General features: G+C 57.1%; 1 long non-coding RNA gene across 1 annotated transcript; it reads left to right on the top strand.

Moving 5' to 3' along the window:
- The first annotated feature begins 2614 nt into the window (after window positions 1–2614).
- Window positions 2615–8104, top strand: LOC119711500. Its single transcript, XR_005259731.1, has 2 exons — window positions 2615–6073; window positions 6161–8104. It is a non-coding gene; the product is annotated as an uncharacterized LOC119711500 (long non-coding RNA).
- Window positions 8105–12900: the final 4796 nt, after the last annotated feature.

A 12900-nucleotide genomic window follows, 5' to 3' on the forward strand; every position in this document is an offset into this window, starting at 1 on the left:
AGTGCTGGTTTGGAGAGAAAATTGTGGATTTTAGCAAACAACGTCCCTAAAAGCACGTTAGAAATGCGTTCCCATTGCACATGGGCCAAAGCTTTAAATCAGGAACATGGGAAGAAATGTTTTTTTTTTTACTGAAAGATGCAAGTGAAGTAATGATCCTAGCGAGATTTTGCCTGAAGGTTTCTAGGCCTCAAAAGGCAACAGTGAGCTGTGCAGAAAATCTCCTTGAGCCTTGAGCAGTGATTTAGTGGAAGGAAAAAGGAAAAACGGAGGAATTTCCTCATGTTGCCGCTTGCTCTGGCAGTTTCCCAGGGATGGGTGTCAGCCCCTGATCCCAAAATGCATCAACCTGCTCACGGTTGGAGGGTTTGGAGGAGAAGGGACCGTTCCTGGCTGGCAGAGCCATTAGGGATGGGCTTTCTCCCTGCAGGTGCTCGTGCTGGTCCCCCATGCCCCTCCCAGCCTGCTGCCCCATCACCCTGAGCAGGGCCACCCCAGCCCCACTCCCCCCTGGGCTCGCAGTCCCAAACTGGCACAAAACCTGCCCGGATGCCACCTTTGCCAGCTGGAGCTTGGCCAGCCTTGGGGGGCTGCGGAGGAGCTGGGAGCTGCCTGGGGTTCAGCTCCACCCTGAGGCAGAGCAAAGGGAGAGGAGCCGAGTCAGGGTGGGGTTTATCCCCGTCCTGGATCCCTCTGCCAGGTGTCAGCAGCCAGCTCAGCCTTGGAATGAGGCAGGTGGCAGGAAAACCTCCCAGGATGAGGGCAAACCAGAAGCAAATTTATGGGGTTTTACAAACTGCTCGCACCCAAGCATTTGTCACAAAGTTTCTAATTGGAAAAACAGGACCAAAAAAAACCAAAAACCAAACCCTGATGATTATTGTGGAATGAAGAGGGTGCCCTGAAGGGAGTGGTTGGAGGAGGAGAGGAAATCCTGCAGAAGCTGGGTGAAAATGAGGAGCTGGTTGTGTGTGGACACCTGGTGGAGGGGTCGGGGTGGTGGGTGCTCAGCAGTGCCGGCGTTCTGGGTACCTCACCAGCATCCCTGCTCGTGGCTCGAGGCGTGGAGACACGTGCCAGGTCGAATCCCCCCCTCCAGGCCTCGAAAGACCAAATTCCTGCCACAAAAGCTTTCCCAAACGACGGCGTTGTTATTTCCCTGCCGTAAATCTGGAATTCCCTCTCCTGTTCTCACGCTCTGAAAAGGCCTTGGGTGGGCAAGAGGAGGAAAGGACCCCCGGCAGGTTTTGTGCAGTTGAACCCCCCCCACCCCGTGTCCCCTTCCCAAGCCAAACCCAGCGGGCTCCAGGGACACGCTCGGCTCTCCCCTCCGGAACGCCAGCTGCCAGAAGCAGATCTCAGCTCTTCCTCCCTCCCTCGTGCCTGTCAGCCCTCGAGGAAGCAGGAGAGAGATGCTGTGGACCGTGGTCTTCCTCGCCCACGCCGACGCCCTGACCTGGCCACGCCGGATGTACCTGGACGCGCACCTGAGCTCTTTGCACGGCCTTGCTTTGGAAATTAGGCGGGACAACGACGTCTCATCGCTCTCGGTTTTGTATTTTTAATTTTTTTTTTTTTTTTTCTTCACGGAAAAAAATGAACTTAACCCAACGAACCGGGGTCTGCCCCGCCAGGAGCAGCGTGGCAGGAGGGCCCAGAGGAGCAGCTGGCTCCAGAGACCCCGGCGAGGAGGCGGCAGCGGAGACCCCCCGGCACTCGACGCAGCAACCGTCAGGAGGGGGGGAAAAAAACCACCAAACCCCATTTTTGCTCATGAACTTCATGCCCTGACTCCCAAGTTCACACTTCTGCCTGGAAGCTGAGAGGCTGGAAACCACGAAACGCCAAGAGACAAACGCCGGGTTGGGCAGATGCAGGCTCAGACCTGCCCGGCGGGGAAGGCGCCCGAGCGGATCGGCAGCTGCGGCCGCGGCACTCGGCGCTCCCTGGGCTGGAGCCATGGGTGGGCGCAGCTCTGGGCTGGTGCCATGGGCAGGCACAGCTCCGGGCTGGTGTCAGGCACAGCTCTGGTCTGGTGGCATGAGTGGGCACAGCTCTGGGCTGGTGCCATGGGCAGGCACAGCTCCGGGCTGGTGTCGGGCACAACTCCGGGCTGGTGCCACGGGTGGGCACAGCTCTGAGCTGGTGTCAGGCACAGCTCTGGGCTGGTGTCAGGCACAGCTCTGGGCTGGTGCCATGGGCAGGCACAGCTCTGGGCTGGTGGCATGGGCAGGCACAGCTCTGAGCTGGTGCCACAGGTGGGCACAACTCCGGGCTGGTGTCAGGCACAGCTCTGGGCTGGTGTCAGGAGCGGGCACAACTCTGGGCTGGTGCCATGGGCAGGCACAGCTCTGGGCTGGTGTCAGGAACAGCTCTGGGCTGGTGCCATGGGCAGGTACAGCTCTGAGCTGGTGCCAGGCACAACTCTGGGCTGGTGTCAGGCACAGCTCAGGGCTGGTGTCAGGCACAGCTCTGGGCTGGTGCCACGGGTGGGCACAGCTCTGGGCTGGTGGCATGGTCGGGCACAGCTCTGAGCTGGTGCCACGGGCGGGCACAGCTCTGGGCTGGTGTCAGGAGCAAGCAGAGCTCTGAGCTGGTGCCATGGGCAGGCACAGCTCTGGGCTGGTGCCACGGGCGGGCACAGCTCTGAGCTGGTGTCAGGAACAGCTCTGAGCTGGTGCCATGGTCAGGCACAGCTCTGGGCTGGTGCCACAGGCGGGCACAGCTCGTGGGGAGGCAGGGATGCCCGGGTCAGACACGGCGTTGGCTTCACGTCGCAGTGAAAGGGGTTTGGGGGCTGTTTGTCGGGGTCTTTACTTTGTTGGGGGCTTGGGGTTATTTTATTATTATATTCTATTTTTTTTTGTCCGGGTCATTATCCTTTATTCCCCCCCCAGACTGTAGTATCTGGTAAACTCCTCCTAATTTTCAAAAGACAACGAGAAGAATGACAATCTAAGAAACCAACACCCTCCTTTGTGCTTCTATAAATATGTTTCTGATCTAATTTTATTTCTCGTGCTCATCTGTACTGTTGACAGTTACAATTGTGTATAATTTTTTTTTTTTATTTGGAATTTTTGCGTTGTATAGGGTTTAGTTTTAAAATATATATATATTTTCCATTTTTTAAAAAGGGGTGTTGCAAAAAAAAAAAATTGCACGATTTAAATGACAATAGTTAAAATGCTGCAGTTTTTAGAGATGTGGAAGCAAAATGGAGCTTATTTATTCTCAAAGGCTATAAAGGTGTAAAATGCATGAAGAAAAAAAAAAAAAAGCATTTACAAAAAAAAAAAAAAAAAGACAAAAAAAGTGTAACCTGAACAAAGTGTAGCGTTAAAGATTTTAAAGGATGACAACAACAAGGAAAAAAAAGAAAAAAAAACCAACAAAAAAACAGCTAATATATTGTGTTTGGGCTAGTTTGCTTTTGTTTTTAATTGTTCCTTTTTTTGGAGAATGAAATACATTTGTGTATATTTTCATATAAGAAGTATGCACTGAGATGTTTCCAAACTGATATATTCCTTTCTAAACGTGTGGTTACTTACCAAAGTCTGTTTCTGATCTTTACCTTCTAAACTCTCTGTGGATCCTCCCAGCCCGCACCTGAGCCCAGGTAAGGCGGGGTGGGGGGCACTGGCACGGCCCCCCCTCCCCGCGGGGTGCCAGGGGTGCCAGGGGGCTGAGCCAGGGGGGGGCTGGCACACGTGGGGGCTGTGACCCCCGGCCTGGGAAGGCTGGTCTTTCCCGGGGCTTGGCAAAGCTGGTTTTTGGGGCGTGTGTGCCGGGTTTTGGGGTGGCAGTGCCGGGTTTTGGGGTGGCAGTGCCCGGTTTTGGGGTGCCCGTGCCCGGTTTTGGGGTGGCTGTGGGGCTGGGCCGGTGCCAGGAGCAGCGTGGTGGGCACAGGGGCAGAGCAGGGGGGGGGGGGGTTCATCCCTGGGGGGCACGGAGCTCTGCCCGCCGTGTGCTGGGATGGCCGAGGTGTGCTCAGAGAGGAGGAGGAGGAGGAGGAAGGGAGGAAGAAGGTCACAGGGTGTGGCTCAGGTGATGCTGCTGCTGGCAGCTGTGGGAGCAAGGATGGGGTGGGAAGTCACCTGCCCAGCCCTGGAGGAGATTCGGGGATGGAGCAGGACCCCCCCTAAATGATGGATGGAATCTAAAACAGTGGGAAGGGCACCGAAAGGGGCCTGAAATCCTGCCAGGGTGCAGTGAGGATGAGGATGGATCAGTGGGGATGGTCCTGCCCGCTCTGGGGGCTGTGCAGGTGCTCAGCTCTGCTCAGATGGTCAGCTGGGATCGGGTGGTCAGCACAGGGACAGGGTGACCCCTGCTCGGGGTTGTTTTGGGGGGCAGCAGAGAGCCTGGCTGTGCAGGATGTTGGGATGAGGGGTGCTGGGGGCAGGCTGGCAGTGGTTGTGGTGCCCCACGGGGGTTGTGGCCGTGGCAGGGAGGCTCTGGGGGTCCCTTTTGGGGGTTTTGTTGCTGTGCTGTGTCGAGGCCACTGCCAGGGCTGGGGGCTGAGGGCAGTGCAGGTGTTAAATCCAGAGCTGGTGGCGATGGGCCGTGCGTGGGCCTGGGGGAAAGTGGGGCAAAGAGAAAGAACGTGTTTCCTTTTCCTTCCCCCTTTTTCACTTCCCTCTTCCTCCCCAGAATAATTTCAGCAAACCAAGGAAAAAGCAAATTTACACAAAAAAAACTCCACCTTTTCCCTGAAAATTTCACCTCCTACACTTTTTTCTCCCCTTGTGTTGCTTGGTTGGGGGATTTCCCCCCATCACTTTGGGTGTGAATTGGGATTTTGGGATGTTTTTTCACCGCTTCTGGGGACAAAGCTGTGAGCTGCTGCTGCCAGCCCAGAGCTTGGCTGGGCTGAGGGGCCCTTGGTGCTCTGGGGGTCCCCTCTGCCCTCCCAGGGAGAGCATCCATCAGGTGGGCAAGGAGCATCTTGCCAGCCACTCCTTGGCTGCCACATCCTGCCTCCCATCTCTCCAGCTGGGGGCACAATTTGGGGATGTTTTGGGGATTTTCACCGCCCAAAGTGGTGAAAATTCAGCCCCATCCACCTCTCCTGGGCTGTGGGAGAGTGTCAAACAGTGGGCTTCGTTCAGCTGATGGTTTGCTCTGGTTTCCCTTTCCCATGTCCATCCTTTTATTCGACCTTCTCACTTCACTTTTCTCTCTTTTTTTTTTCTTTTTCTCTTTTCCTTCCCACAAAAAAAAAAAACCCCAACCACACCCATAAACCAAGTATTATGTTTTCACTACCTCCATCCATCACCCTTCCTTGTCCAGTGCAGGAAGCCACACTCGGGATGTAAGAGGGCCTCTCCCCCTTTGTTTTTCCCTTTGCCCTGGTGATTTTCTCTCCCCTCTGTCCTTCTGCCTCTCCTCTCTCTGGTCTCACCTGTAGTATTTTACCTGGCTACTGTAACTGTAAATAGCGAGTTTCAATCTGTTAGCAATGGTAACAGTACAGAAAACTGGTTTTGGGGTTTTTTTTGGTTTTTTTTTTTTTTTTTTTTTGTTTTTTTTTTTTCCGTTGTATTGATATGAAATGAGATTATATTTTTGTCAGAGTATATTGTAATAATACTGACTTTGGACATGGCCGAGTTGTACAGCGATTTCTTGTTTATCCCTCTTGGCTCTTCCCGTGCACCCCTCCCCGGGCTCCCTGCTCCCCAAATTCCCGTGTCCCAGGTCCTGGGGCAGGAGCAGCCGTTCCCATGTCCCAGGTCCTGGGGCGATGGCTCCGTTCCAGGGCTGCTTTTCCACAGGGTTCCCAACACGCTGGCGTGTCCCCCCGTGCCCCCGGGGAGCTCCGCAGCACCCGGGGGTGACTCCGGTGACCCTTGGGAATGGGGTGTGCAGGGATGCTCCGGGCAGCAGTCAGGGTCCTTCCAGCTCCCCTCTTCTCCCAGCCAGGGGAAATCCCGGGTACTTCCCAGATTCTTCCTCCCGAGCTCCGATCCCTGGAGCGATCCTGCTTGGAACGTGCTTGACTTGAGCCAGAAGAGGGTGGTGTGGCTCAGGCTGCGCCAGGAGCGGCTCCAAACGGGCTGGGAAGGTTTTCAGGATTGAGGGATTGGCAATATCCCCCTGGATGGGAAGGTTTTGGGATTGAGGGATTGGAAATGTCCCCCAGGCTGGGAAGGTTTTCAGGATTGAGGGATTGGAAATATCCCCCTGGATGGGAAGGTTTTGGGATTGAGGGATTGGAAATGTCCCCCAGGCTGGGAAGGTTTTCAGGACTGAGGGATTGGCAGTATCCCCCAGGCTGGGAAGGTTTTAGGGACCGAGGGGTTGGCAAGGTCCCCCAGGCTGGGAAAGTTTTTGGGAATTGAGGGATTGGCAATATCCCCCAGGCTGGGAAGGTTTTTGGGACCGAGGGGTTGACAAGATCCCCAGGCTGGGAAGGTTTTTGGGATTGAGGGATTGACAAGATCCCCCAGGCTGGGAAAGTTTCAGGAACTGAGGGATTGACAATATCCCCCAGGCTGGGAAGGTTTTTGGGATTGAGGGATTGGCAATATCCCCCAGGCTGGGAAGGTTTTTGGGATTGAGGGATTGGCAATATCCCCCAGGCTGGGAAGGTTTTGGGATTGAGGGACTGGCAATATCCCCAGCCTGTCGCCCCTGGGTGGGATGAGTGGCTGTGTCTCCCCCAGCCCCCCACATCCACCCCGGGCCACGGGCACCCCCAGCATTGTCTGGGGGACAGAGCAGGGTTTCCTCACTTCGGGTGGGTTTTCAGAGTGGGATTTTCATGCCGGTGCCACTGAGACGGGCCCAGCTCCTCCCTCTCCAGGCCTGAGCCCACCTCAGAGCTGCAGGAACATCCCCAGGCGCTCTCCTGAGACCCTGCTGGGATGTCCCCAAGGCCCAGGGGTGAAGCAGCCCACCTCGGGCCATGACTCCCCTCATCCCCACGGCTCTTTCCAAGCATTTGCAGGCACATCAGCTGCTGGAGAGGTGGGGACCATGGTGGCCCGGCTGCTGCTCCCTCCTCCTGTCCCTCACGACAGGGTCAGGTCCTCATTTTCCCCCGTCCCTTTGCTCCCCTGGCTCCCCGTAGCTCAGTTAAGCAGGTAGGTGTTAGCAAAACTCCGGGGTGTCTGCGAAAACTTTTGTCAAATAGAATAGACCCTTGAAACGATGCACTAAAAGTAAAAATCCTAAATGCCCCCCCTCTGTCGGCTTCTTCTGTGTGATGGTTCCTTGGATGTCCCCGCTCAGCCCGGCTGTACCGGCACAGGCAGCTCTGCATCCTCCCCCCAGGGTGCTGCACAGGTAGAAACAAACCAGGACGTGCACTTCCCTCCCCCCCGAGGAGTTTTATTTATTGTTTTGAGAAGCAATTTAAAAGGGAAAAAAAAAAAAAAAACCAAACAAAAAAGAAAAAAAAAAAACAAAACCAACAAAAAAAGAGAAACTGTATCTATAATATATATATATATACATATATATATATTTTTAACCTCTTTTTTTTTTTTTTTCCTGATGCTCCTCCAGCCGTGTGTGTGGGTGTGTGTGTGTGTGTGCGAGTCAAGGGACCGGGGCGCCCCTTTTGGGCGGCTCTTGTGGGGCAGCCGCGGCCGCAGCAGCAGCGGGACCGGGGCGTCCCTGCCCGGGAGCGGCAGGGGGAGGGCAGGGACGGTTGATGGCGAGCGTCTGGGATGTTTGAACCGGGATCTTCGGCTAGTTCCACCTTTCTCTGAAGCGTTTGCACCCCCGGGGGTCTGGCCTGACTGGGATCCTCCCGCGCCCTGGGGACGCCATCCCCGCTCCCTGTCCCCTGTCCCCTCCCTGCCTTGCTCCCTTGACAATCAGTGGCTCCTTCCCAGGGACTGCAGCACGTGGTTGAGACGTCGGTTTCGTTTTTTCAATATTCCTTTTTTTGTGCTGTATGGTGATGCGTTATTGTATATTCCACCATAAGGAAAAAAAAATATATTAAAAAAAAATGATGATGATGATAATAATAATAATTACCATGAGAAATTCTTATGAGTTTTGTTTGGAAACTCTTTCACTATATTTGTTGTAAAGAGGTTTACTATTAAAAAGAAAAAAAAAATACACGTTTCTGATAATTTTCCACGCCTCTGGCTCGTTCTTTATTGCTCTCTGCGTGGCAGGGGGCAGCAGGGTGGCACTGGGACCCAGCTCCAGGACCTTGGGGACATCCTGGGCTCCAGGTACTGGGGACATCCTGGGCTCCAGGTACTGGGGACATCCTGGGCCCCAGCTCCAGGACCTTGGGGACATCCTGGGCTCCAGGTACTGGGGACATCCTGGGCCCCAGCTCCAGATCCTGGAGATATCCTGGGCCCCAGCTCCAGGTCCTGGAGATATCCTGGGCTCCTCCAGCTCCAGGTCCTGGGCACATCCTGCTCAGGTCCTGGAGATATCCTGGGCTCCTCCAGCTCCAGGTCCTGGGCACATCCTGCCTGGGGATGCTCTTGCCTCCCCTGGGATGCTCCTGGCTCCCCCTGGGATGTTCTCAGCTCGCCTGGGATATTCCTGGCTCCCCTGGGATGCTCCTGGATGCCCTGGGATGATTTTGGATGCCCTGGGATGCTCCTGGCTCCCCTGGGATGCTCCTGGCTCCCCTGGGATGCTCCTGGTGCAGACGGTGATTCCCACCCACGCAGTTTCTGGTTTCAGTCCCTTGGGCAGGCACGGACACCCCGGGGCACCCCAGGCTGAGGCTGCCACAGCCCCCCTCAGCCTCCCCACAGGCCTGGCACTGCCTTTCCATCCCAAAGCTTTTCCTGGAGGGGTTGGACCATCCCCTGGTGCCCGGTGAGAACCGCGGGGGCTGAGCTTGGGACCTCAGCCGGAGGTGGATTTCTGTGAGGATGCCGAGTGAGCGTGACCCGAGGCCGTGGCTTTGGGGTGGGGTCCCTGTGGTGGGGACCTCTGGATTCAGGAGATTCCTGGGAATGCTGTGAGGCTGGTACCTGCAGCAGGGACCCCCTGGGACCCTCCCCCCAAATCCTGGATTCAGTTTTGGGCCCCCCGTGGCCAGAAAGACCTTGAGGGGCTGGAAAGGGTCCGGAGGAGGGAACGGAGCTGGGGAAGGGGCTGGAGCACCAGGAGTGCCTGGAAGAGCTGGGGGGACTCGGCCTGGAGAAGAGGAGGCTCAGGGGGGACCAGTCCTGGGCCGGGTTTATCTCCTGTACCAGCCCTAGGCCGGGTTTATCTCCTGTACCAGTCCTAGGCCGGGTTTATGCCCTGTACCAGTCCTAGGCCGGGTTTATCCCCTGTACCAGTCCTAGGCCGGGTTTATCTCCTGTACCAGTCCTAGGCCGGGTTTATCCCCTGTAACCAGTCCTAGGCCGGGTCTATCCCCTGTACCAGTCCTAGGCCGGGTCTATCCCCTGTAACCAGTCCTAGGCCGGGTTTATCTCCTGTAACCAGCCCTAGGCCGGGTCTATCCTCTGTAACCAGTCCTAGGCCGGGTTTATCCCCTGTAACAGCCCTAGGCCGGGTTTATCCCCTGTAACCAGTCCTAGGCCGGGTCTATCCCCTGTACCAGTCCTAGGCCGGGTTTATCTCCTGTACCAGTCCTAGGCCGGGTCTATCCCGGTGCCCTCGGGCTTCGGGGGCGCTGGGTGCGTTTCGCCGCAGCGGCCGCCAGGTGGCAGCAGAGCGCAGCGGGCGCGGCGCTGATTGACAGCTGTCAATCACCGCGGCCTCGGGGGCTGGAAATGGGGCTGCGAGGCTTTGGGGCGCCCCGGGGCCGCAGCGTGGGGCTCCCTGGGCTGTCCCCATTGCTCATGGTGTCACCTGCTGCGTGCCTGGGGAGCCCCTCAGCCTGGAATGTGTTCATCAGCCTGGAATGTGCTCCTCGGCCTGGAATCAGATCCTCGGCCTGGAGTCAGCTCCTCAGCCTGGAATCAGCTTCTCAGCCTGGAGTCAGCTCCTCAGCCTGCCCTGAGGTCCTCAGCCCTCTCAGCCTGAGCTCCTCAGCCTGGAATCAGCCCCTCAGCCTGCCCTGAGCTCCTCAGCCTGGAATCAGCCCCTCAGCATGGAGTCAGCTCCTCAGCCTGGAGTCAGCCCCTCAGCCTGGAATCAGCTTCTCAGCCTGGAGTCAGCTCCTCAGCCTGCCCTGAGCTCCTCAGCCTGGAATCAGCCCCTCAGCCTGGAATGAGCTCCTCAGTCTGGAATCAGCTCCTCATCCTGGAGTCAGCTCCTCAGCCTGGAATCAGCTGCTCAGATTGTCCTGAGCTCCTCAGCCTGGAGTCAGCTCCTCAGCCTGGAATCAGCTCCTCAGCCTGGAATGTGCTCCTCAGCCTGGAATCAGCTCCTCAGCCTGGAGTCAGCTCCTCAGCCTGCCATGAGCCCCTCAGCCTGGAGTCAGCTCCTCGGCCTGGAATCAGCCCCTCAGCCTGGAATCAGCTCCTTGGCCTGGAATCAGCTCCTCAGCCTGGAGTCAGCCCCTCAGCCTGGAATCAGCTCCTCGGCCTGCCCTGAGCTCCTCGGCATGGAATCAGCTCCTCAGCCTGGAATCAGCTCCTTGGGAAGGAGTAAAACCAGCGAGATGTGTTTGACTGGAGCTGAGCTCGTGCCCTGGGAGCCCAGAAATCCAACACTGTCCTGGGCTCACCCCCAGCAGCGTGGGCAGCGTGTGAGGGGGATCCTGCCCCTCTGCTCTGGAGACAGCTGGGAGAGCCGGGGGTCTCCAGCTTTGAGAAGGCTCTGAGGAGACCTTGGAGCCCCTTCCAGGGCCTAAAGGAGCTCTGGACTTTGGAAAAGGGGGACAGAAGGGACAGGACAAGGGGGAACGGCTTCCCACTGCCAGAGGGCAGGGTGAGGTGGGATTTTGGGAGGGAATTCTTGGCTGTGAGGGTGGGTGCCCAGGGAAGCTGTGGCTGCCCCATCCCTGGGAGTGCTCACGACCAGGCTGGACAGGGCTTGGAGCAACCCGGGCTGGTGGAAGGTGTCCCTGCCCATGGCAGGGGGTGGGACAGGGTGAGTTTTTGTTCCCTCACAGCCCTGGCTCTTGGCTGGCCGGGACAATGACAGCAGCCTGCAGGATTTCCTGGGTGAGTGACGCAGGCCCTGGGTCAGCCCTGCCCTGCTTTGGAGAACCCCCCGCTCCCTGAAGTTGGCTTCCCACTCCTGGGAAAAGACAGTTTGAAAAGTGGCATCGAAGCCATCCAGCTCTGAGGGGCTTCTCCTTGCAGGGCTTTGTCTCAGCACGTTCTGCTGGCTGAACTCTGCCAGCCAGCCCAAAAATACCCTTTTTTTTTTGCTGAATTTGATGCAATCTGCTTTTTTCCAAGGAGCAGGCTGGGAGCTGTGGGAGCCTGGCCCCTTGGACAAAGCTCTGGCTCTTCCCTGGCCAGCTGGAGCTGGGAATGGCAACCCCGAGGGTTTATCAAAAGGCATTTTTGGGAATGGGAGTGATTCCGTTTGTCTCACGCTCCCTTTGTGCCAGAGGTGCTCTCTGCTCGCCAGGGATGTGGCAGCCAGGGGAAAAGGGAGGGGAAAAAAAAGAGAAAATCCTTTGCCCTGCTCACCCAGCTGGCAGCCTGGGAAGGAGCTGGAGTTTTCCTCGCCCTGCATTTCCAAGTTTCGGTAACAGAGGAGGACGGAAGCTGAAATTTGGGTACGGGATGACCCTTGGCCAGAGCCTCTTCCAGCTCCAGGTCTAACCACTCCCTGCAGCAGCCACAAACTACAAAGAACAGTAGAAGAATAGAAAAAGAGTGGTAAAAGAATGGTGAAGAGTAGTAAAAGAATAAAACCCAATCTGTATTTTCTAATTTTTGAGGTGCGATCTCTCAGCTCAGGAGAAGGAGCCTGGAGTCAGCAGTTCGAGGGAACAGAGGTCGTTTCAATCTCTTTTTTTGGCTGCGTTTGGTGTGAGGAGCCCGGGGAGCACCTCTGGGAGCACAAAGTTTCCATCTGTGGAGCCACCAGCTTTGCCCTGGTGCGTGCGCTCACACCCCGAGGTGCTCCAAAAGCTCCCAGCTGCTGCACGCTGTTTATTTTACACCCACCCCGCTCACACTTTGAAGTGGATTTAAGCAACAACAACAAAATTATAGGCCCCGTATAAATCTTTAATCAGAACACGCTTCCCCCTCCGAGCCTGCACTGCTGTGCACAATCAGGACAAATCAAAAGAAAGAGGAGTAAATTATTCATCGGGAGTCTGTCCCTGCTTTCCCTGCATGGAGGCAGGGCTGGGGTGTGAGCCTGTCTGGGACTGCTGGTGCTCACCCCAGAGAGCTGAGAGCCACGGGATGGGCACCCCCAGCTCCTGCTTCCCTCTGGGCACCCCCAGCCCTCCCTGCAGGGCACCCCCAGCTCCTGCTTCCCTCTGAGGGACCCCCAGCTCCTGCTTCACTCTGGGGTTGGATCATGGGGTAAGCCAGGGTGGGAGCTCTTCTGGGCACCCCCAGCCCTCCCTGCAGGGCACCCCCAGCTCCTGCTTCCCTCTGGGGCACCCCCAGTCCTCCCTCTGGGGCACCCCCAGCTCCTGCTTCCCCCAGGGCACCCCCAGTCCTCCCTGCAGGGCACCCCCAGCTCCTGCTTCCTTCTGGAGCACCCCCAACCCTCCCTGCAGGGCACCCCCAGCTCCTGCTTCCCTCTGGGGCACCCCCAGACTTCCCTGCAGGGCACCCCCAGCTCCTGCTTCCTTCTGGGGCACCCCCAGATTTCCTGCAGGGCACCCCCAGCTCCTGCTTCCCTCTGGGCACCCCCAGATTTCCTGCAGGGCACTCCCAGCTCCTGCTTCCCTCTGGGCACCCCCAGATTTCCTGCAGGGCACTCCCAGCTCCTGCTTCCCTCTGGGGCACCCCCAGCCCTCCCTGCAGGGCACCCCCAGCTCCTGCTTCCCTCTGGGCACCCCCAGCCCTCCCTGCAGGGCACCCCCAGCTC

The sequence above is a fragment of the Motacilla alba genome, chromosome 25 (assembly GCF_015832195.1).
Source record: "Motacilla alba alba isolate MOTALB_02 chromosome 25, Motacilla_alba_V1.0_pri, whole genome shotgun sequence".
NCBI classification, from domain to species: domain Eukaryota; kingdom Metazoa; phylum Chordata; class Aves; order Passeriformes; family Motacillidae; genus Motacilla; species Motacilla alba.